Raw genomic sequence first — 26,337 nt, 5'->3', positions numbered from 1 at the left:
GGGATGGGACCAGCCGCACTTGAAACCCACATGTGTGAGAAAGCAAATGACCACAGAAACATTCAATGTGACCTTTAAGATAATGTTACGTCTTTGCCTTAAGAGCTTCATCTTATCTTGATGTTGACTTGGAGTCACATCACTGACCCTTTACTCATGATGACGTATGTCTTTCCGCAATCCTGATGCCTTTCTTCACTTTAGAAGACAGTGATTGTTTGTTACCTCAAAGGCTCTACCATAATTCACCCCAAATGGTCCTCAGTTGTCCTACAAGTTCATGCCTATTCATTACATAAATTAAACAAACCTAACACAACTTTGATATTCACTATTGAATGGCATGATCAATGTCTTATCACCCGTGTCTCATATGTGCATTCTGTAATCGGAATATATATTTCTCTTTAGAATATGTTTTGTGTCATACTCATCATGATTCTTTTCTCACTGTGGGGACTCAATGAATATTTACTGATGATAAACCTGTCATGCTGGAAAGCAAATTCACAGAGAAGCTGAACTTTCTCAAACTTCCTTCTTTTTAGCTGTTCTACCGTGTCACTAATGCAGACAGTAAAGTTGCTCATTAATTAGAATAATAATGAAATGGCATTAAAGTTTTTCTTTCTTTTTTTTCACTCTGTATCAGACAAAAATCTGATTGGCTGAACTCAAATAATTAAATAGTTTTAGGTACTTAATTCACTTTAATCTAAGACCATTGCAAAACAAAGTGTACATTTGGAGATGATTTACTTGCATAGGATATACTAAGATGAAGATTTACAAATAAGAAAGAAGAGTACAATTTGCTTGAGTTCAAAACTAGGTAATAGAACAAGAGAGATCTATGCAAGAGATTATTTAGAATGCAAACAACTTATATTCTCTATCCTTTCCTTTCCTTCCTTTTTTTTTTCTTTGAGACGGAGTCCTGTTCTGTCACCTAGCTGGAGTGCAGTGGCACAATCTCGGCTCACTGCAACCTCTGCCTCAGACTCCCGAGTAGCTGAAATTACAGGCATGGACCACCACACCTGGCTAATTTTTGTATTTTTAGTAGAGATGGGGTTTTGCCATGTTGGCCAGGCTGGTCTCGAACTCCTGACCTCAAGAAATCCGCCCACCTCAGCCTCCCAAAGTGCTGGGATTACAGGTGTGAACCACTACGTCCAGCCCCTTTCCTATTCTTTCAATTAAAATTTGCCCTCAGGTTGTGTTAGATTGAATGCATTGATAATCCCAGCTACATTAATGGCCTCTATATATCCATAGCCTTTGCCTTATAGCTTTGTAATTTCTACCTACTCTAACTTGGACTGGTCTTGTTACTTGCTTTGGCTAATAAAATGTGGCAGAAGTGATACTGTGACAGTTCTGAGTCTAGACCTCAAGAAGCTTCGTGGGTTTCTACTCCTTCCCTGTGGTCACTATGACTTACACGACTGAATTAGAGGTATCCTCCACATGAGACCACATGGCACAGAGCTGAGTCATTCAGGCTGTCGTAGACCACCCGGCTCCCCAGTGACCTGCCAAGTCCCCACAGACACAATAGTGAGCCCAGCCAAAATCTAACTGATCTAGATCAGCAGAACTACCTGAACACCTGTAGACTCATAAAAAATAATAAATAATTGTTTCCAACTGAGGTTTTGAGATGGATTTCTACACAGCAATAGCTAACTGCTTCAGATCCTATATTCATATCACTAATGCAGTAAGATGATAATAGCTCCAGGGGCAACTATGTTTTAACTGTTGCCAACCACTTGAGCTAAATGAGGGTAATTTTGAGAGGGTCTTCAGGTTCAGTAGGTCAGCAGGAGGAACTTAGGCAATACAGTGGATCTTCCTGGGATCAAAGTCTGATATGCTTTAGAGGTCTGCTATCATGAGAATAGGAAAGGTAGCTTTAGGGTAGGGTAGATGACATCTATTAAAGATCTAAAAATTGTATTGTTAGTCCTACAAACTGTTGCCACTACAATCCCACTTCATCTCCCACTTCCCCTTCCGTACTTCCACTTCCCTCCGTGGTCACCAGGCAAAGTTTAGAGTAGTACTCACCACCCAACTCTTCTCAGGTCTATGGGAAGCCCTTCTTCTCACCATTCTAATGACTGCACTCCAGGTTTTTTCACTGAAGGGGCAATACACCTTTAATGTGAGACAAACCTGGCTTCCAATCTTGCCTTTTGCCTAACATGTTAAGGGCCCTTGGACATGCTGAGGGTTTACTGCCTGTGTAATCCAGTTTTCTTCTCGGCGAAATGGTGATGAGAAAAGACACTTGGCAAAGCTCTGTTTCTTCTCTTTCCTGCTTAACTCTACAAAGATACTTTCTGCTGATTTAGAAACTGCATTATAGGTCAAAGGTTTAGCAAATATTAACTTCCATTTTACTGCCTTTCTTAATAACAGGCAGACAAATGAAAGTTCAGAGATTTTACCTCAGGTGAATGGATCCAAGGTCCCATGTATTATTGGAGATGAGGCCATAAATACGGTAACAGTTTGATTACTCAGTTTGTGCTTTTTTTTCCCAAAAAAAAAGGAAAAACTCTACCTCTTACTCCATATTATGAATATGTAACAAAGTCATTCTTATGTAGGCAACTCTTCATAAACCACAGGGGTTCTATTTCAGACAAACAGAGGCACTTGGCTGCTTTCTCTAGGCATCTTATCTACCTGAAAGCCCCATATAGATGCCTCATAAACTCAGCTTTTAGGAAAAGAGCTGAAGTAGGCTACTCAGACGGAAAGGCTGTTGGAAAGTTGGGGTAATGTTAGTAATAATAAGCGACATCATAGTGATGGAATATTCTAGAAAAAAGAGCTCCAAGTTTGGTGTCAGAACACTTTACTAGTGGTAGAACTTTATTCAAGTTACCTTATCTCCCTTGGCCTCAGTTTTCTCTTATGTAAAATAGGAGCTTGGAGTAAATCAATGCTTTCCTAAATTGTGGTCTGTGGACAATTTCTCTAGCTTGTGTGGAAGCTGGCAAATACGGCACACAATTTTTGTCCCTTAGAGGTCTCTATGAAGGTCTGCATTTAATAAATCTATTCAACTTTATTAACTCAGGCTCAACCAAATAGAAATGGAAAACTGTTAATATCCTATAGGAAGAATCTCCTTTTGGAAATGCAGAGGCAGATGATTCTTAAGACTTTCTCTGTGTAAAGACATCTGAGCCAATAGAGAGATTTTAGTTCCATTGCAATTTACTGCAGAGTCCACTCTTACCAAGGAAGGAAATAGGGGGAAAAAAAGTCATATTTTATCGATTTCCTACTCCGCCAGGCAATGTCTTAGATATTTTACATATTCCTCATTTACTCCTTGCAATAACTGTATGCAGTATTATTATTCTCACCTTACCAATATCGATTTTAACTACATTACTTAAACAAAAATAACCACTGACCCAGCTACTTGGGAGGCTGAGGTGGGAGGATTGCTTGAGCCCAGGAGTTCAAGGCTGCAGTAAGCTATGATCACACCATTGCACTCTAGGCTGGGCACCAGGGTGAGCCCTTTCTCAAATAAATAAATAAACAAGGAAAATCACTGAAGGCTTATTGAGAGAGTAACAATACAACATCAATGTAGAGTCAGTGGGATCAGTCCTAGATACTCTTCTCTATTGACACATTCTCTCAGTAATATTATTCATCCTATGACTTTAAATGCTATTTATATGCTGATGATGTCCAAGTCTTATAATTCCCCTCTTACTTCTCCCTATTAAATAAACATCTCAAACTTACTGTGACCAAAGTAGAATTTTTATTTACAGCTCTCCTCCAGAATTTTTCTTGTCTCATTTTACTGTTCTGGTATGGTTTGGCTGTGTCTCCACCCAAATCTTACATTGAATTGTAATAATCCCCACATATCAAGGGCAGGGCCAGGTGGAGATAATTGAATCTTGGTGGCTGTTTCACTCATGCCATTCTCGTGGCAGTGAATAAGTCTCGCGAGATCTGATGGTTTTATAAATGGGAGTTCCCGTGCACACGCTGTCTTGCCTGCCGCCAGGTAAGACTTTACTTTGTTCCTCATTCGCCTTCCACCATGATTATGAGGCATCCCCAGCCGTGTGGAACTGTGAGTCAATTAAAACTCTTTCCTTTATAAATTACCCAGCCTCGGGTATGTGTTTATTAGCAGTGTAAGGACAGACCAGTAAAGGGCTTCCTCATCCACCTGGTTGATCTAACAGCAATTTAGGTGTTGTTGATTTCTCTCATGCCCTTGTTCCCCACATGCAGTTCATCAACAAATCTTATCAACTGTGCCTTCAGAACACATCCAGAATTTCACTGCTTCTCTCCACTGGTATTCCTATTACTAGTCCAAGCTGCCATCTGTTATCTAGACTATTGCAGCAGTATTCCAATTGCTCTCTTCCCACTTGTATCACCTCTACAATCAGGATCCAGGATGATTTTAAAATTTAAAAATAAGAAAAAAACCATGTTACTCTTCCCTTTAAAATCTCCTAATTTTCTATTTCACTAAATTGCAACCTCTGGCCCTGCTCAGGTGTTTGCCCATATCTCCAGCCTCATTTAGCTCATGCTTCCTTTCATTGGTTTTCTTCCTAATCTGCAATATACCACACTTGTTTCTACCCCTGGATCTTTGCACCTGCTCTGCCCACTGACTATATAGCTTCCTTTCTGGCTCTTCTTGTCATCATTCAATTTCAACTCAAATGTCACCTTCTCAGGGAGCCTCCCCTGACTACAATGTCAAAAATAATCCTGGCTTGTGCAGAAACTATTACACTTCTCTGCTTTATTAAGTAAAAGAGTTGTCACTCTATCATTATCTTGTTATTTTTTTCCTCTGTACGTTTCTCACAGCTAGAATGCAAATTCATGAGAGCTTATATTTTTTTGCTTTGTTCAACCCTGTGTCCCTACACCAATGTGTATCACAGTGCCTGGTACATATTGTTGCTCAATAGATACTTGTAGGACTGCTATGGTTTGAATGTGTTCCCTCCAAAATTCAAAGGTTGCCAGTGTGATAACAGGTGAGGCTTTTAAGAGATGATTAGGCCATGAGGGCTTCTCCCTTGTTAGTGGGATTAAGGTCCTTATAAAAGAGGCTTCGTGAACTGTTTAGTTAGTTTGCCCCGTTCCTCCTTCCGTGTGAGGATGTGGCCAAAAAACCCACATCAGAAGCCAGTGCCCCGATCTTTCCCAGCCTCGAGAATGGTAAGAAAATACATTTTTTGTTTTTTTTTTTCATGAATTACCCAGTCTCAGGTACTTTGTTATAGCAGCCCAAAGAGACTAAGACAAGGATTAATAAAATGTTATTTGTTTTGCTCGGCTTTCTAGCCATTTCTATTCAATACACATTTAAAAATAAACATTCATGAGGATAAACACAATGCCTTGGAGCAGATTCCAAACACATAAACTCATCAGAAAAACTGAAATGAGATTATCATCTGCACAGGATTTTTTAATTGCAAAAATCCTGAGGATAAAGAAAGGATAAAACAGTTTAAGAAATTGTCAAATGCTTTTCCATTGAGGCAGTGGTAGCTTAAGAGTAATCTGATATTTAATAATATGACTTATTATTTAACTGATATAACATACCAAATAGTTGTGGTACGTTCTTGAAGTCATTGTTTCCGGGAAAGGACAGGGATCAAAACCACAAACGGCTAAATATGGCTTATTAGGAACTGGTCAGACCATTCTTTCTTATCCAATCACTCATTGCCAATGAGGCCACCTCTTACAGTGGATTTTCCTCTTCTAAATATCTGCACTGAGAAAGTAAAAGGCTAAGGGAAGAGTACTCACACAACTTCCTCTCAATATCCCTTCAGAACGAGCCTGTCTGTTATAACCAAAATCCAAGGAGAAGCTGCTAAACTGATATTGAACAAAATATCTATTTTGGTGTGATGTAACCCTTTCCTAGAAGTTGGGGAGAGGTGGAAGAGAAAGTGGGTAAGAAGGAAAATGAACACACTGTATACTCAAAGGAAAATAGACATTGTACCACAAAGTTCCATCTTTGAATTCTTGGCACCATCTAGTGGATAACGAATCCTAATTTAGAGACCAGTTATCTTCTTAAATGGTGGTTCTCAAACTTTCTTAGTATGCCTCACAATTGCACAGAACTTGTACAAATACCCCACACCTATACATTCTGATTTTATAGGTTTGGTGTGAGACTTGGGCATCAGAGTTTTTTTTTAAACAAGCTTCCCAGGTGATTCTGTTTTAACTGATTGTGAAACTCAACTATCTCTTTGGAAGTTAGCCTTTTGTTTGTATGATATTCCCTCTTTCTTTTCCCCTTGTAAAAATATTTATATGTATATTTTACATTGTAAAATCAAAGTGAACTGTGAGCAACACTATTCTGAAGTTTCTCTAAGAATTAAGTGACATATTCAAGTAAAAATAGCTGAGTGTGAACTTGGGGGTGTAGTGGGATAGCTCCAAACACATGTTGCAAATCAGTGCTCAAGTCAACCAATATCCAACTAAATATGACAAACGTCATTTGTTATCTGCCTATTTCAGGTATCATCTTCCAATTGCTCATTATCTGCTATCCACTGATTTTAACAACTTAAACTTTTTAACTTCTCATTTTGAACTCTTACAAGAGCTGCTTCATCATTTCATCCAGATCAAACTATAATACAATTAATCAAAATTAGAAAACTAACACTGACACAATACTACTTCATACACAGGCCTTATTCAAAATTTTCAACTGTCTTTCTAGGCTGCAGTCCAACCCAGGGGCCATGTTGTATTTTATAAGCATGTTTCCTTAGTCTCTCCAATCAAACAGTTCCTTGGTCTTTTTTTTTTTTTTCCCCTGTCAATAAATTTGAGGAGTACGGGACGGTTTTTTTTGTTTGTTTGTTTTTTTTAAGAATATTCCTCAGTTTGGGTTTTCTGATGCTTCTTTCTGATTAAATTCAGGTTTTGTATCTTTGGTAAGATCGCCACAATGATAATCTTTGTGTTCTTCTCAGTGCATCAGATCAAGAAGCACACGATGTCAATTTCTTATTGATTTAAATTTTGATCACTTGGGGTTATAGAGGCTCCTTGGGTTGTTCTCTTACAAAATAATCCTATATCAGGTGGTTCTAGAGGAGATGTTTCTGATTGTCTTGTAAGTTTTTCCTGGGAAGACACAGTCCACGGATAAATTTAACTGAGATAACATTGTCTGAAAAGATGATTTATGGAGGTTCAGGGTTTGCATAAACAGCTTAGGAGGTCCAGGATATCTGTGCACTTCCTAGGAGACCTTTTACATCAGACTTTCTGTGGCTTCCTAAAGAAATGGATATTGATGTTATGACCTCAGACAGGGAGCAGCAGGTACAGCTGGCACATGGATTCACAAATGCTTGACTGGCCCTCTGATTTCAGCTGTGACTATACTGGACAATTCTCTGCAGGCTTCCACTTATTTCTAGCTGAGATTATCTGACTTCAAGTGTTTCATCTAATACCTCAGGTATTAGATTAATTTATTAATCTAAAGAAAATATAAAGAAATTAGATTTTTGGTGCTGTAAGGAACTTTCTAGGCCATGGCACATGCCCAGAGGTCAGGGGAACAACCTTTGATCTGTGGGGTCTGGGGGTCAATGGTTAAATACTCCTCTACCTCTCGTAAGTCAGGCAAAGCCTCATTATGAAGGTTATGAATACTGGGCCCAGGGTTTTATCCCACGGACAGGGTTTTATCCACAGCTTGAGCGGAAGAGTGACGGCAGGGAGAATGTTAATTAGGATCCTAGCCACTTGAATAACGTGGAAGTTAGATTGATGTGGGAAGTAAATAGGGGCAGGAACAGATAAGCAGGAGTCAACTACAGTTGTCTTGATTGGAAATAAATTGTGACCAAACTAGGCAGAGCAGTGCTGTAGAAATTTGAAGGTGGAGACCTGATAGTAAAACCCCAACTATGCTAGTACCTTTCCCTTACTGACTTGGTGTGTTTGGTAGCCAATGAAATGGGCTAGGTCTCAGTTATCTCTTGCTGTATAACAAACCTCTCCCAAATGTAGTGGCTTAAATTGGCAATTTGTTCACGAAGTTGGGCAGGGCTCAATTAGGCAGTTATGTTGCTGCTCTTTCTGGGGGTATATTCAAATAATTAACTGTTATCAGGAGGTTGTCCTATGGTCTGAATGTGTCCCCCAAAATTCATCTGTTAGAAACTTAACCCCCAATGCAACAGTGCTGGGAGGTGGGGCTTTTGGGATGTGTTTGGCTGAGCCCTGATGAATTAATGCTGTTATAGGAAGAGCTTGTGGGAGTAGACTTGCTCTTTGTCCTTCTGCTAAGGGAGGACACAGCATTTCTCCTCTCTGGGGATGCATTATCCACAGCACCATCTTGGAAGCAGTGAGCAGCCCTCATCAGATGCTGGCCCCCTGATCTTTGTCTTCCCAGCCTCCAGAACTGAGACACTTCTGTTCTTGATACTCAGTCTGGGTATTCTGTGATAGCAGCACAAATGGACTAAGACAGGTTTGTTGGGGCCTTCAGAGTGTGTTCCGCCTGGTCTCTCCCTGCAGTGGCCTCTCTCACTTTTCTTACACGGAGACCTCAAGTCCAGAAGACAAGAGCAAAATTGCAAGCTTCTTGAAGCTCAAGCTCAAAAGTCACAGAACATCACTTCTGACTTATTCTATCAGTCCAAGCAGTCATGAGTCATCCAACTTAGATTCACATGGTGGGGAAATAATCTATCTCTTGATGGGAGGAGCTAATACAATTTATGACCACTTTAAATTTTTCAGTGTATCTTGGTAGCTGATGAAATGAACTTTTGGTGTCCTCTTATCTGGGTTTGGATTTAGAGCTAGAATTCAAATAACCATGTGCTGACAAACCACTCCTTCCTCTTACTAATACCCTGGTAAATATTCCAACACCTCTACTCTTGTTCCTGTTAAATATTTAAAGCCAGGACACTTGAACTCTATCATAGACTTAATCTCACGTAAGTAGAAGAATGTAGGAAAAAGCTTAGATTCTTGGAATATTTTCCAGAGCCACTGAAACTAATATCTTTTAAAAAACTACTGAATGTACTTCAAATGAGTTTTATGAAACTAAAGTTTTTTGTGAATTTGGGCTTTTTTTTCTTTCAAGGAAGAAAAAAAGAATAAAGGGTAATTATATTTTCAGAATATGGTCTCAATGTTTATGGGACCATTTTGATAATTGCTTTAATTAACATCTTCATAACAGAATAAAAATTTGTCTTAAGTGCTAGTATTATGAAATATTGGTAAAAATGTTAGTGCCTTAAATATCAGTTAGCTAGTAACAATAGTAACTTAGAAAGTTTCATAAAGTGGCAGCACTGAAGTATCAAACTTACAAAGTATCAAACTTACAATTTTATCCTTAAGGTATTCCCTGCATATTTGGGATGTTACCCTCAATCTGGAGGGCTTTTGATAATAAATCTTTTTTTTTTTTTTTGAAACAGAGTCTCGCCCTGTCACCCAGGCTGGAGTGCAGTGGCACGATATCGGCTTACTGCAAGCTCTGCCTCCCGGGTTTACGCCATTCTCCTGCCTCAGCCTCCCAAGTAGCTGGGACTACAGGTGCCCACCACCACGCCCAGCTAATTTTTTGTATTTTTAGTAGAGACAGGTTTCACTGTGTTAGCCAGGATGGTCTCGATCTCCTGACCTCGTGATCCGCCCGCCTCGGCCTCCCAAAGTGCTGGGATTACAGGCGTGAGCCACTGCGCCCAGCCAAGGAATTGTGTTTTAAAGAGGTAGCAACAGAATGCTAATATTCTTTCCCATGAGGAATGGTTAGGTCATGTATATACAGTGTGTGGAAAGCTGTGGCAAAACCTGATCCCTAAGTGGGGTATTGGCTTCAGAACAGTTTGGGCTCTAAAGTCTGAACTGGAGAGGCAAAAAAGAGGTTTTGCTGAAGAGATGAGAACAAAGACAGCCTAAATCAAAACCTTTTTGGAAGGCTGTCTTATTTCCCTTTAAGCCAAGATCCCTGACTCAGTTCTGGGTATTTCTAAGATGGCCTTTCTGATTTATCTGAGAGCTCTCTTTAGTTGTATTTTTGATAAATAATAATTGTACATATTCATGGGGGACAATGTGATGTTTTGATACACTTATTCATTGTAGAATGATCAAATCAGGCAAATTAACATATCCATAGAGCTTTTTACCATTCTACTTCTCTCCTGAAACAGCTGCTTCTTAACAATTGACTTCAGGCTGTTTCGAGAGGTGGTCTTATTTACTTTTTGCTCTTTTGATTAAAGCTTTTATATTCTAACACTGGGATCCATGTATCTCAAAGCGTTTTCCTCAGAATACTTGTTTGCTTAGATGCTCTTGAAACAAAAATTCTATATAGCCATGACAATGCACAAATCATTGACACATGCAAAAACAAAGATGGATCTCACACATATAATGTATGGAAAATAAATCGACATGAAAGTACACACTGAACGAGTCCATTTATGTAAAGCTCAAAACAGGCAAAACTAATCTCTAGTTAAAGCAGGATAGAGGTTGTTTTGGGTGGGGGGTATTTTGAGGAGTGAGCACAAATGGGGCTTTTGTGTGCTGATTATGGTCTGAGCACTCGTTGCTTTGGTAGGCTTGCTTTGTCAAAGTTTATTGAGCTGTACGCTGATTTGAGCACTTCTCTACTTCTTTGTTAAGCTCATTAAGGAGTAGGACAATACAGAACAAATGGTTCTTCTCATTGACTTTCAAGTGAAATATGAGACTGGGTATCTCTAGTGGTTTGTTAAGGAAAGAATTGTTAGGCTGGCAACTTTTTTTTTTTCTGCATCCACTGTATTGCAGTGTTGATTTGGATTTTATTGGGTTTCAGTCTCCATATAAACCAATAAGGGGTCAAACATCCAACAGATCAGTGGCAATCAGCAACAGAACAAAAACAACAAACAGCAAAGCAAAACACCATCAACACTGCAGTGCTATAGGACTGCATTTGATTGAAAAAAGAATCCTCATGCTCCACTAAGCCAGAAAAAGCTACCAGTATAAGGCATTGTTTCCAAGAAAACTTAAGAGGAAAGTGAAAGCTAAACATTGCTATCACTGAAGCCAATGTTATCTAGACATGTTCTTTATTTTCCCCGGAAATACCATCTAGGATTATGTCACGAGGTATCACTTGGAGAAAAGTTTTCAGCAGAAAAATTGTATATTTATTAGAAGGGGGTGGGAAAATGAAAGTCATATAGACTGGTAAAAATAATATTTCATATTTGCCAAAATTCACATTTAAATGTTATATGTTTGTGGCCTTGAAACAGCCAATAGATTTGTCTCTGCCCAGGAGGCTGCACTGGGCAGACGTATTATCTTCAATACAGCACTGACTGCTCTCACAGTTGGTGTCTCTGCCAGGAGGTTTGTAGACTGTAATAGAAGGTAGGACATGATACCTGAAGTCGTCATTCTTTTCTTTCAGTAGAAAGAGTTGAAATAGTGTCAATGATGCTATCCTTAAGCTGTTCCCTGCATATTTGGGATGTTACCCTCAATCTGGAAGTTAGAAGAGGAAAGATTAGCATTTTCAATTTCTGCTGACTTATCAGAGACACAATTGTGATGGGTGAAAATGGAGCTCATCTTTGGGACACAAAATTTAAGCTGACCTAAATACCTTATCTCATCTTGTTGTTAATGTGGTCCATGGGCTGAGAGATTGAATTCACTTCAGCATTTTTTGAGTGCCATTCACCATGCAAAACACGAGGGATGAAAAGGCATGGGTCTCCCAGAATTGTGGGAGGGACAAATATGCACACAAAGTTATAATCAATGGTAAATGTCATTGCATAAAAATATAGAAATGGTGTTACACACAGAGAAAGCAACTCTACTGGTGGCAGGGAAGCCTACAGAGAAGAAAATCTTAAAAGCTGAGTGGGAATTTGTCAGACAATGCGGGGAAAGGACATTATAGGAAATATGAAAAGCAAGGGGGGAGGGATGAAGCTTGGATTTCCATGGAGGGGCCAGAGAGTGGTGAGGACTCTGGGATGTTAGGATTTAGAGAAGAAGGGGAGGCTGGGCCAGGAACGGTGGTGGCTCATGCCTTTAATCCTAGCACTTTGGGAGACTGAGGCAGGCAGATGGCTTCAGGCCAGGAGTTCAAGACCAGTCTGGGCAACATGGTGAAACCCCATCTCTACTAAAAATACAAAAATTAGTTGGGCATGGTGGCATGTACCTGTAGTCCCAGCTACTTGGGAGGCTGAGGTGGGAAGATCACTTGAGCCTGGGAGGTTGAGGCTGCATTGAGCTGAGATTGTGGCACTGCACTTCAGCCTGAGTGACAGAGTGAGACCTTATTGTAATCCAAGCTAGAGCTAGATTTTGGAGGATGTTGAATGCCATGGGAAGGAATTTGGATCTTAACCTAAAGAGCAGTGGAAGAATTGTGAAAAGGGAGAAATGTGATCCTCCCTGTGTTTTAGAAAGGTAAGATCAGCAACCATTTGGATAATGGCTTATAGAGGGAAAAGCAAACAAGGAGATCGGTTAGGAAATTACTAGAACAATCAAGAACACCCTGAATGAGACTAAAGATGAACAACTTGGAAGGCAGAATCTATCCTGGATCTAAATGCTGTTGTAGGCATATAATGGGTTAGTATAAAAGCATGAAAACAATGTTGACCTATTTTAACAACCCAGAAAGATTTCCAAAATATGTTGTTGAATAAGTTTACAAAAACATGAGCAATAATATTCTAAATCTGTATCTACACAGAAAAAACTGGGAATATATGTAGTATACTAAAATGTTAATAATAATATTTATTTGCTAATAGACTTTTGGGTAATTTTTGAAGAAAAGCAACTCACATGTCCAGTTAAGAATATAGGGCTGGGCGTGGTGGCTCATGCCTGTATTCCCAGCACACTCGGAGTCTGAGGCCAGTAGATCACTTGAGGCCAGGAATTTGAGACCACCCTGGCCAACATGGCAAAGTCCCATCTCTACTAAAAATACAAAAATTAGCCAGGTATGGTGGCACATAACTGTAGTCCCAGCTACTCGGGAGGCTGAGGTGTGAGAATTGCTTGAGCCTGGGAGGCAGAGGTTGCAGTGAGCTGAGATCATGCCACTGCACTCTAGCCTCGGCAACAGAGTAGACTGTCTCAAAAAAGCAGTATGTAAGGGCTTAGAAAAAGTCTTTTATATTCAGACCGTTTTTAAAACCTAGTAAATAGTCTGGCACTTCAAGGTAAGTGGGATATGCAGAATCAAGAGGAGTACAGAAAAGAATCAAAAGATAAACGGAAAATAAAAATATGATAGAATGTAGAAATGGAATTATTGAACTGAGAAGAGATGGCTGGGGAACAATTTTAAGGGTGTTTTAAAACTTATCTCTGGATGCCTTTCAAGTTGATCCCATTGGTAGAGTCTAAGAATGTTGCTCTATGAAGGTGGTAGAGGCTTACATGATCTATTAAGGACCCTCCCAACTATACGATTCCTTTTATCATCTGGTTTCATTGAATCAGCCTATGAAGGGAACCAAGTCTTATATTATCTCTTATAGTATTTCAAGTACTTTTTTCCTTAAAATATATATTTAAATATTAATATATATTTAAAGTATTTCATTCTAATTTCATAAAACAACGCTGGCCACAGATGTAAGATTGAACTGATACTGTTGGATAATACAATTTACATGTAATTGTGTGGGACCAAACTGACTTTACCAATTCAGAATAAAATCCTATAGAAGGGTTGAGGGTTGAAGAGATAGCCAAGGAAAAGAGTTTGGAATTGAAAGAGAAGAAAAAGAATGACTAAGGTTAATTTTTAGGAAGATAAATATATTTATGATGAAAGATCAATAGTTGCGCTGCTATCTATTATGAGAAAATGAGGTGCATTTCAAAGAGGGAATCAATATTAAAGTCCATCTTGAGGGGTTTGTATGATGTACTTTTGAGGAACCACCTCTTGTAAGCACCCATCCTTTTGGGTCCTAGGTAAACATGTCCTTCTCCTCTTTAGACCCTGGGCTCTGGCTGCCTGCTTTAGATATTGATTTCCACCCTCATTGTTTCACCTGTACTTTTCTTTGATTCTCTTTGCTTCCATTTCTTCATTCTTAAAGGGTTAGGATTAGCCTAGGTTGTTTAAAAATGTCTATGTATTAAAATCATGGGCCCCTTTAAGAAGATACATTTAGAGCTTTTCTGGGGAAGTTGAGGTAGAATGGCAGGGTTCCTTCTGGCTCTTCTCACTCCCTAAAGGGGTTCTATGGAGCCAGGCTTGAAAACTACTCAACTTGAATCTGTGCTTCCAAGAGTCAAGAGATTAGTGTGGCCTGGAGTATCCTGAGGACAATGAAGACCCTGGTGAAGATATTTTGCTTTCTCACATTGTTTTCTAAAAAAAAAAACTTCTGTTGCTGTGCCATCTGGTAGTGGCACCCAGGATCAATTCCCGTGATGGAGAAAATGAAGTGTAGCTATCATAAGTGGGAAAACTTTTTTTTTTCTCATCTGCCACGGTCTTACTGAGTGGTCTTCTGAAAATCTCTCAGGAGTGCCAAACATCATTTCCTCCTCACTGCTCCGTAAAGACACAGTGAAGACCTCTGACTGAGATATACACCACTTTGAGGCTCTGGGAGAAAAGAGGGAACTAGTATCTGTCCTCCAAAGCAGTATCTTCCCTTTTACTTGACTTAGCAGAGGTTTGAGCTCTTCTGGACCTTGATGTTTCTGAGTATCTCCTTGTTCAGCAGAATACTTTTAGCCACTTGCCATCCGATGGCTTGAGTAAATGAGAGTTGTTGTTACATCTTTTGTTGAAAGTATTTCCTGCTGCCATTTTGGTCTTCCCATCTAAACACACTGTATGAAAGGAGTGTAGAACAATCTCATCTTTTAAGGGAAGAAAAATCATTTGTTCTGTTGCTGTCTCAGATGCAAGTCATTTCCAATGGATAACCCTTCCTCGACCTGGCAAGGCTGGTTAGCACAGACTGCAGAGAGCTTGGAACACGCTAAAGGATTGATTCAAGGCAGCAGAAACCTCTTATCTACGACCTTACTGACCTTTCTCAGGATTCACTCAAAAGCTGTATCTGGGACCTCTATTCTGCGGCTTTTGAACTAATATATCTTCATTAGGACTTAGAAGTTAACAATTTTTAAGCTCTAGGAAAGCAGTTTGTTTTGAACACAGTGGATTTGATCTTTAGAGAGAGGTGAACAGTTAACTGTTTTTTTCAGCAAATGCTAAAGATGATGAATGAAATGCCCACGGCTCAGAAGACCTCTTTACAACAGGGAGAGTTATTTTGGAAGGATTTTAAATCATTCACACATAGTTACCAGGCTAGGATCACTTGGCTAGCTCTGATTGGTGACTTTTTCATCGGAGGTTTCACAAACAAAAAACAAACAACAAATAAACAAAAACTTAACACTTTATCTTGCAAACCTGAGTCAATATCCAGAATACCAAAGGATTATATCTTGCAAATTATCCTTGTTTAGGGTTTTGTCAAAAGGGTAAGCTCTCCTGATATGCCTGACAGCTTTTTTGTTTGTTTGTTTGTTTTTTTGAGACAGAGCCTCGGAGCCTCGCTCTCTGGCCCAGGCTGGAGTGCAGTGGCACGATCTCAGCTCACTGCAAACTCCGCCTCATGGATTCAAGTGATTCTCCTACCTCAACCTCCTGAATAGCTGGGACTACAGGCATGCATCACCATGCCTGGCTAATTTTTTGGTATTTTTAGTAGATGGGGTTTCACATACTGGCCAGGCTGATCTGGAACTCCTGACCTCAGTGATCTGCCCACCTCAACCTCCAAAGTGCTGGGATTACAGGTGTGAGCCACCATGCCCGACCCTGACAAACTCTTTATAAAATATGAGGCTTGCCCTCTGGAAATATGCAAGTGAAGGCATGCAGAATTACTTGATTTTTCCTCTATGTGAGTCTTTAGTTTAGACACTCTTAGGGGAAAACATATATGGGCATTGTCATCTAAAGAGGATGTGTATTGGTGTTAAATTCTTCTTAAATGAAGTCTTAATTACCTACGGAAATAGATTTGCCTGGGGTAGTTATATAGAATTTGAGTCATATTACTATTTTGATTAATTACAAAGGTTTACACCTGCCCTCCTTTTGTTTCTGTAGCACTTTGCTATTCTAGCCATGAGTGATTTGATATCAGTCTCTGGTCAAACCCAAAACACTTATGTAGTTATGCACATAACTATATAAGTATATGATATTTTCTTATAGAGGAGTAGGAGAAAACATGACTCACTTTAGAAAGGTCTGCTTTATGACTTGAGTTCTTGGGTTTCCAACAAATGGCCTATATTTGCGTCATACACTTCTCCATGTGCTTGATATATATTGTCATTTAATCCTTTAAACAACCCTTGTGTGATAGGTATTATTATGACCCCTTCCTACAGATGAGGAAACAAAGGCACAGAGAACACAAACAATTTGTGGAAGGTCACCCTGTTAGTAAGTAACTGAGCTGGTATTCAAACCCAGCCCCCAGAGTGCAGAGCTCATGTCCCTGATGGCATTTTCTGGTGCTGCTACCATCACAAGGAAAAGACAGAATGGCTGTATTTATCATTCATCTATTACAGTGTGGTTGGAAGGAGAAAAGGGGTACAAAAATGTCATAATAAGAGAATAGTGTTAGCCCTGGGATATAATGCATGTGGGAAAGTGGCATACATACCAGTGTGACTTAAAGACAAATACGTGCTAAATATACATTAATTACACTCCAGAATAATTTAGAATCACTGAAAAGTAAAAAAAAAAAAAAATTATGAGTTGAATAAAAGTGAGCTAAAAGGCACAAAAAGATCTGGGAAAAACACTTGGGTAAGGGAAATAATAACTAGTTACAGAATGTATGAAATAATTTTTCCCTTCTTAGGTAGAGTCTTTCACTTACTGAATTTATTAGACTTGGATAGAACACTTAATGTTTGGTTTGGGGAAAATATTTGGATTGGCCTAAAGTTGAAGTTACAGCTTCCCAGATTTGACTCACTTTATTAGGGTTCTCTTGGCGTGCCTCAACACATGGAAGTGTGGGATCCTCTCAGCCGTTGGGGCAGCTGTGTGCAGCCTGGGGGACACCTGTATGAATGCTGATACAAGAACCAGGGGGACCCCCTCATAAGGTGTTGGCTTTATATAACCCCCCCAAACGTAGATATAACCAATGAAAAAGAAGGAAATCCAAATTTACTAAAATCAAGTACCTTAGTAAAATGGGAACTCAAAAAATAAAGTCAGATTACTGTACCCCTATCTTTGACACGGAATTTTTGGCCACAGCTATTGTTACAAGGGATAGACTTTAAGTCATGCAAATGGGGATTATTAAATTTTTAAAAAGAGTTTCATTGATAAGGTTTGTGGGTCATCCCTGCAGGGTGCTGCTTTGGGAGTCTTGGATCCCTTTAGCTTATTGTGGAAAGGCAGACAGCCTGGAAACACAGCTTATAGAAGAAAAATCAATTGAGGCTGTAAATCCAAGAAACCTATTCTGATTTTTAACTTGTGTCTGAGTTAAATGTGCTCAGACTTACAAAAGAAGTTCAAATATTCTTACATGAAACAAAGTCCCTTTGTAAAAAGCACAATTGACAGAAAAGCTGGCACCTGCTATTAATCTTTTCTAGGAAAGGGCTGAGTTTTCTCTTCCACACATGTGGCAGTTTTTTTCTGGACTATGGCAGGGATACGCATTTGAAAATAAAAATCTTTCCCACAGGCTAGGCTTTTGGAACCACTATTTATGAAGCTATAGAGACTTGGATTTATTTCATTATCAGCTTTATATAAAAGTTTCATATATAAAGAATCCCTTTAGTAGGAGAAAATGGGGAACTGAGCCAGGTGTCAATATCAGTCACCACCTCACCTGTCTATCAGCAGATTTTCTAGTCCCTGTCATGGCTTAGTCACCCTGCTGAAGGCTCTGATTCTTCCTTCCTGGAATTGGTCTTTTCCTTGAAACTCTTTGCCACAATAGGTGTTGTCTTGATTTCTTAATTTTGTTGTTGATGCTCATTTTTGACATCTCTGGCTTTCCAAATTTCCTGCTGCTTCTGGCCTTGACCTTGGTGAGCAAGGATTCTCAGAATGCACTTATGCCTCAAGCTGACATTAGCTTTTTTTTTTTATTATTACGCAGAACTATACACTTATTATAGAAAAATACACATGAGAAAAATAATCAAAGGAAGAAAGGGAGAATACATAAAATCAACCCTAATTCTATAACCTAGAGGTGTCACTCTTAGCCATTTGGCATGTATCATTCCAGGATATATAATCAAAATAGATATTATTCCAGGATATATAATCAAAATAATGATCTCTGTATAGCACAGATTATTCTAGAATCTGCTTTTTCCATGTAATATATCAAACACTTCAGTACAATAACCTTTACCAAGCCGTTATAAAAGCCTGCATATTATTTTCTTTAATGGATGTACCATAGTTGATTTAACATCGCCAGCATTGTTAGACACCTTATTTCTAATTTGTCAGTATTTTAAAAAACACTGTAGTGAATGTTCTTTGCTACATCACTGGTGCGGTCACAATGATTTCTTTAGAATACATTTCTAGAAGGAAAATCACCAGGTCGGTCAAGGCATGTGCAGAACTTGAAGCCTCCAGGTAGATGACCAAACTGCCCGCAGAATGTCTACTCCCTTTTCACCAACCCCCAAAACCTGTGAGGCTGGCACCTTCACTTGGCTTTTCAGGAGATGTTTTTTTGCTCATCTCTCAGATGCTCTGGTCTGGAGAAAACAAAAAATACAAAACTGACAAACGAACAACTTACTAGGAAGTAGATACTTAGGTTGAAGAGAACGATTGTAGGTCACATTCTGCTTGACTTCATGTGCTGTTATACTGTCCTATGTGCACAGCACAGCTCTTGCAGGAAACAGGTTGATGGTGCCAAAGGTTCTCTTCTTGGAAGCTAAGTGTGGGTCCCCAATTCCCAAGTCCTCTGAAAATGTGTACTCTTTTACAGTGCAGGTGACTTTTTTCTTTTCTTTTTGGTGGAGAGAGTGTCCATAACTTCTTTTAGATGTTCTAAGGGTCTGTAGGGCAGATAGGTATCCTTAAGAACCTGAATGATCCACTGTATCAGCTTCTTAGCTTCTTGTCTCATTAAATTAAAAGAATAAAAAACTTTTTTTTTTTTACAATTAATATTACTAAGCTTATATTAGATGCTCTGAGAATTGGCTTTATTTCTGAACTCATGTTTGCTGGAATCAGAGAAAAATGGCTATTCCGATATTGCCAGAAATTTGCTTCTGTGCCACCTCTAAGAATGGAGATGGGGCAGATTTGCCCTCCATTTTGGGAGGGGTTACTGTGAGGATGAGCCATAAGGGTCAGTGAAGTCAAAATCCCCAGCTCCTGGGCTTCAGCACTGCTTCTCCCAATGATGAATTTCCAAGTCCAAATGTGGACTTCTGCCAAATTAATTGTATAAGCAGGGAGGGGCCAGGAAGAGCAAAAGGTATGGAAAGTTTTGTTTTCTTAAATGAGGACATTTGCTATGGTCAATGTGTCCCCTCAAAATTCATATGTTGAAACTTAATCACTAATGCGATAATATTAATATTAGGAGGTGATTAAGTCATGAGGTTGGGCCCATCGTGAATGGGTCTAGCATCCTTATGTAAGAGGTGTGAGGATGCTGTTTGCACTGCATCCATACGAGGATGCTCTAAGAGGTGCCATCTTGGAAGTGGAGAGTGGTACTCACCAGACCTGCCAGTGCCTTAATCTTGGACTTCAGCCTCTAGAAATGAGACACAAATTTGTTCTTTATAAATTACCCAGCCTAAGGTATTTTGTTAGGGTGGGTAATTTATAAAGAACAAATTTGTCTATAGCAGTAGGCTTGGACTAAGACAACATTCGAAACAATTAAGAATTAGAACCCTTTCTGAATATATGGTGATACTAAGAAATTCTTTTTAGGTAGAAAATGATATGGATATGTGTGTGTATGTGTGTGTGTGTATACATGTATATATATTCAGTGGTAAAATACATTTTGCTTTGTCTTGAATTGCGAGGAGATGGCAGTTACCCATGGCTGACTAAAGACAAAATTGATGTATGAGTGAGTGAAAGTGAGGATGAGAGAAGAAACTGATTCTTAGTTGGTTGGGGTCTGGTTGTTAGGCATTATAGTTGAGATCTGAATTTAGGTTTATTTCCAGAGTACACAGAAGTGCACTTCCTGTATTCCAAAAGATTCTTTGCTTATTATCTAGGTTGTCTCCTGAGCTAGTATACAGTACTCCTGGGGTTCCAGAACATAAATCTTACCATCTAGGGTTTCTCTTACAAAATGCGGCATCTTTTATTCCCAGGACCCTGTAAGACAAGCAGATTAATAATCAGCAAGGTATTGGCAACTCCGAACATTTAACAAATTTAAAGCTGATTTCAGGGTGAATGGCTGTAGCCACAATAATGTCAAATAATATTCAAAACTGATTGAAAATAAGAAAGAAATCTAGAAGTCATATAGATTGACTAGACGATGCCAAAACAATTTTTATAAACATACCTCAAGTTCAAGGTCTGAGCTTCTTCAATGATATAATGCTGCCACCTGGTGGTTATGCCTTTTTACTGCAGTAAGATTGTGTAGCTGACTAATGCTTCAGTGAAAAGTTAAGACTTTTCTGGGCAGTAACTATTTGCAATTTTATCTGAGACTAAGTTGAATCTAACTTGTTCAAAACACAAACTTCAATGAATCACAGAGGCCTTGAATTCCCTTTATGCTCAAATTTCGTTGGTAGCGTCACGAATAATTAAGGAGAGATGAGGCATCTGTCGACATTGGTTACATTCTGATAATTTTTGTCATTAGAAACAAAGCCACCTTGACAATCGTGATGTTGTGGGTTGATCTAACAACCAACGTTTTAATGTAAATCATGTTTGGAGCTCAGGAAGGAAACTTTAGAAGTAATAATTTAAAATGAAGACAGTATGGGAGTGTGGGAGAGGTCAGACAATTCTGAATGGGGTGGCGGTGGCGGCAGCGGTGGCGGCTGGGAGGGGGACCACTTGGAGGACAGTGTTGGAGTGCTCCAGAGCTATAATCTATCTAAAGCAATCCATGTCATACCCTGGGTGAGTTTTGGGTAGCTCACAAATGTTCTTATAAATTGCTTCAGATGTCAACAATAAAAATTCCTGAGGTCTCTTTGAAAATCAGAATATTGAAATGAACTGATGTTCCCAGCTGTATAATTGCCTCGAGCATGCGTTTTCCGGTTTGCTCCAGTCCTCACCTGGCAAGTTTTACTCATTTGCCAGACTGGACTCTGTAGCCATTTATATTTACAACCTCTGTTTCACAGCTCCTAGATTTTAATGGGATAAAAATTAAAACTGTGGCTGTTAGAGGTGGAAGAGAGAACCCCAGGGCATGCAGTCTAGTCCCCTTCTTTTCAAGAAGGAGAAAACTGGATTTGCCAAAGGTCACACACCTGTGGAAAGAAGAGCTAAAGTCTGGGACTTCCTGGAGCTTGTGTATTTGCTCGGGCATGGTTTAGATTTTGGGTGACCTAATGCCAGTCAACTAGCTACAAGGTTTCTCAGCCACATTTGTACAGTTGGTACAGAGTGCTAATAACATTCTCAGAAACATATTTGTTTAGCCTTTAACACTTCACATTGATGGAATACATGAGTGTAGAAGTGTGTAGAAGCCAGACAGAACCCCCAAAAGAATTTCTAGGATATTATATCTCTTCTGCACTGTCCAAGATGGTAGCTACTGCCAACATTTGGCTATTTGAACTTGTACTTAGATTAGCTGAAGTTAAATAAATTCAGTTCCTCAGTTGCACTAGCCACATATGGCTAGTAACTACCATACTGGATGGCCCAGACATAGAACATTTCTACTATTGCAGGAAATTCTACTGGGCAGCACTAATGTGATTGAAAATGCCTTTTTTTGGGAGATACTTTTTATAGCTATATCTTGGTCTTTGTGATAAAATTAATCAGAATTATTTAACGGGCAAGAGTGGAGATTCATCTTAGTAACCTAATTTGGGCTATAAAGTACTATAAATGGGAACTTATAAACAACAGAAACTTATTTGTCAGTTCTGGACACTGGGAAGTCTAACATTAGGGTCGCTGCTTGGTTGGGTTCTGGTGAGGGCCCTCTTGTGAGTTGCAGACTGCTGACTTGTCACTGTGTCCTCACATGGTGGAAGAGGCAGACAGGTTCCCTGGGGTCTCTTTTATAAGGGCACTAATCTCATTCATGAAGGTTCTGCCCTGACGATCTAATCACTTCCCAAAGGCCCTACCTCTGAATACCACGACACTGGGGATTTGTTTAACATATGAACTTTGGAGGGACACAAATGTTCAGACCATGGCAGGAATTAAAGCCTGGTGACAGTTCACTGTGAAAGCTACATACTGAAATGAGAAATTTCTATGTTAAAGGAAGGAATGAAATGTATCAAATGCACTGTTAGAAGAGGATGTATTTAGACATAAAGTGAAGAGCAGTTGGATAAACTTGTATTTTAGGAGCTGAGCCTGACATGTAGTTTCTTTGAGCTTCATCCCATTGCTTCATGTATATGTTGGGTGTGGTTGTGGGGGATGGTCAAGGGCAGTGCCTGCCCAGCACCCAGCCTACCTTCTGCCACCAGCACTGGGGACCTTCCCCTTGCCAACTCCACACAGCCTCCATGGGAATCTCAATCTGAGGGCCCAGCCCTAGTCTGCCCAAGGGTAGGCACATAACCCCACCTAGGAATTTGAATCCTGAGCAGAATAACATCAACAAGACTCCAAATGGTTGGATTTGACTCATCCTTTTGGTGATTTTGAAGAGGCTGTCCATCATTTCTCTAGTGTTACCCTGGTTTTCATCTTTCCTTATACCTGGCTACTCATCTTGCCTTTCCAGTTAATCTATTTCTCCATTTCCGCTGCCTGTTTTTTTCTTCTTTTTTTCTCTCTCTCTCTCTTTTTTTTTTTTTTTTTGCTAAAGTTAGAACTCATTTATGTTGCATTCAATCAAATAATCGAAACCAATATGATGTTACTTGAATGCCATGAGGGATGGGAATGAGAACATAAGGTGAAGGAGAAAGGAGGGATCTTCCAGGAGTAAAACAAAAGGAATGAAAAGCTATAATAACACAATGACTTCGAGTAGGTCATATCCAATTGATTGTACTCAGTGAGCTGTTGTGAGAAAGGAAAAGGCATCATCGCAAGGTCCACAATGTTTGTTTTTCCCAAGGAACCCGAAGCAAATAACTGCCCCACACTTAGCACTCTGTTTTCAACACAGTCTCCCACCCCTGGGAACAGTCTTCCAATTTTTATTGACCTTAATTTAGCTTGGGACCTTATCCCCTTGTGCCTGTGGAGGTCCTGCAATGAATGGTCTGATTGCCTGCCTTTCAGTCCGGCCCTTCTCTAAGTTTGCCTACTCACAGCACCAACTTAACTATTTCCCAGCATTTGCTTGTAATTTTAAAACATATCCTCTCCCATGTACTCTGGGAAACTGAGTATTTATAAGGCTGCTTTGAATAGTGAGGTGAACAGGTAGTATAAAAGTGGATTACTCCTCTTGAGGTTGAGGTAGTTAGGTGGTGAAAGGGTAGAGTCTGAACCTGTAAGGTTATGGGGAAACAACTGGGTATAGAAAATGGAAACCTTTTAATGAAGGCTCTGCAACCACAAATGGCCAATCCTACAACGTGGCTGAGAGGGTTTTATTTATTTTCCCAAAGCCCTTCACTGTCTTTTCCTGCTTCCTGAAGCTCTCCAAGTTTTACTGTGTTTCTGTTGACTGCCAGCATATTTTCTAATGGGGGCAGGGGGTCTGCTGCAGGATTGGCTAGACATTTTCAATAAGCCGTTAGTGGCTGCAGCAGATGTTTCTGCATTTGCACAATAGTGCAATAGTGTTGCCTGTTAGGAGCCAGCACACACAGTGGAGACTTTCAAGTTCATAGCATACCAGGGCTAGAGAAGGACATTTCTAGAGTTTCTTTGAAAGGCTACTCAATCAAACTGCAGGGAGTTTTAGAGGACATTGACAAGTATGAATGCATTCATATGGAATTTTCATGGGCCAAAAATATTAGGTTATATACTAGAATCTCATGGTTAGTGACTCTCCAATTTTATAACTAGTCATGCTTCTCCATTATAACTCCCATTGATCACCACCAAAAAAACAAAAATTAGAACAAAACTCAAACAGATCTGACAAAAAGCCTCACCAATTTCAGCATTAGTTTCTAAGCCCAAACCACACCATTAGACTTTTGCTGCTGTATTCTTACTAAATTGTTACTCTCCTTTGCTTTACTAATTTGAGGAACAAATCAGGCAAACATGTTTTAACTTGTGCTATATGAATGAACAGTGAAACCAGGGTCAAGAACACCAGTAAATATATAAGTCAATAAAAACTGAAGGATTACTTGTAAAGGGCCACTTTATGAGGATTTAATCATTTGATATTTCCAAAATGAGAGAGTGCACCCAAATACATAGGGAATACCCCCAAGTAACACGTACACGGTAATATATCATTTTGAAGTATCAGTATGTATGATTCAGCTCTAATCACTACTTGAATTCACTACTTGGAAAAAAAAATGAGAAACATAGTGTTGGGTGGAAAACCTGATTCTATTACAGAGAACCATCCCTTGGGACAGGATTGTTCATGTCATCAGGCTCTGGCCTTCTAAAACCCAAATCCTTACCTCTAGTAAGTTGTATTTCTTAGATGTCAAATCTGTGACTAGAAGACAGCTGATCATAGGCTGTAGTTATATTAATTCTTAGTGCTGAGAATGTCTAATGGCATTGGACAAGGACAGCTGCAATATAACGTAATGTTTCTGTCTTCCATTTCATGCTGTACCTGACTTTTTTTCCCCCACTCCCTGGAACATTGATTGATTCGGTAACGTAGAATGTTTGCTTTCCAGCTGGCAGATCTAATTGTAAATAAACAGCTGCTAGCTGCATTTAGACAGTGGATGATGTTGGCCGGTACAAGAGCAGGGTGTGTAGGGATGATTTAAGGCCTGTGCAGTGGAGTGTGTGGGCGGCTGGGGAGAGACCTAGGCAGAAGATGTTCAGGTACAAAGTCCATTATGGCTCAGTATAATCTCAGGGCTAAGTCTTAAAAATTTTAATTTAAAATAAGGGCCAGTACATGGATTGTAAGGGCCTATGATGGCCAAGACTATGGACTAAATATGAGAGAAATATAAATTCTCTATTATGCAGGAGTCTATTTTTTGTTTTTGAAAAATAGAATCAAATATTGGGCTAATTCTTGAGAATTATTTCTGTAAACAAGGTAGCTTTGAGAATTCTGAATGAAAGCAAGAAGATGAATGTGTGGAGGGGAATTTTTCCAAGTCTAGAGATGATGTGAGTGCAGTAACAGTAGCAACAAAAATGCCAGGACCTCAGTACATGTCACTGCCCTAGTTATATAAGGATTGGGTGGTTCAATCCTGACATCCTCAGTAATGGGACACTTAATACAGAACAGAATATTTCCAGAGTTGCTTGTGTTTGAGTCTGGACAACCATCTTGGTAAGCCTAGGGAAGAACACTGCAAGTATCAGCCATTATCATTGGTGTCAGCTAAAACTGTGGCATCACACGTAACCTGAGCCAAAGATCTACATTATTCTCTTGGCTCTCGGGAGAGGACCTCATGTGGACAGCAGCCTGTCCACCAGTACGGGCATCAATCTGTGCCCCCAGCTGATCTTCCTGGAGTGGAGATGCCCCTTTCCATGGCTCAGCACAATCGTAAGCACCTCTCATTCTATCTGCCTTTATACCTGTGTGGGAAATAGGATCCTGGACAGCTCAAAGATAGATGTTGGCATGGCAGAGGAAATGTCCCTGGCTAGCTAAGGTGGGGGACTAAAGAGGGACTGGATGGAGCCAGTCAAAATGTCCCTCTGACCAGGGACAGTGGTGAGATCATCCCTCATCCTCTACCTTCCCCATTAAAGAACTAAGGATGAGAATTTTGCTTTAAAGCAAGAAAAATCTCAGCCATATGACTGGACCAGCAGTGTGAATGAGTGACGAGACAGGCATGAGGCACCTGGTGGTATCAGAATGTTTACAGCATCTCCCAGTACCAATCTTC

General features: G+C 39.7%; 1 protein-coding gene across 1 annotated transcript in view; it reads right to left on the bottom strand.

Annotated features, from left to right (window-relative positions):
- The window catches only part of GRAMD2B (GRAM domain containing 2B), a 210,067-nt gene that overhangs the window by 133,789 nt on the left and 49,941 nt on the right, over positions 1-26,337 (bottom strand). The window contains exons 2-3 of the mRNA XM_054685142.2: positions 20,465-20,512; positions 18,951-19,215 (exon numbers count right to left, since the gene is read on the bottom strand). The gene's annotated coding sequence lies outside the window, so the exon portion shown is untranslated. The remainder of the gene's footprint in view (positions 1-18,950; positions 19,216-20,464; positions 20,513-26,337) is intronic.

This window comes from Pan troglodytes, chromosome 4 (assembly GCF_028858775.2).
Source record: "Pan troglodytes isolate AG18354 chromosome 4, NHGRI_mPanTro3-v2.0_pri, whole genome shotgun sequence".
In the NCBI taxonomy this organism is placed as follows: Eukaryota; Metazoa; Chordata; class Mammalia; order Primates; family Hominidae; genus Pan; species Pan troglodytes.
The sequence above is the reverse complement of the archived record's forward strand: the minus strand, read 5'-3'. Positions and strand labels throughout refer to the sequence as shown.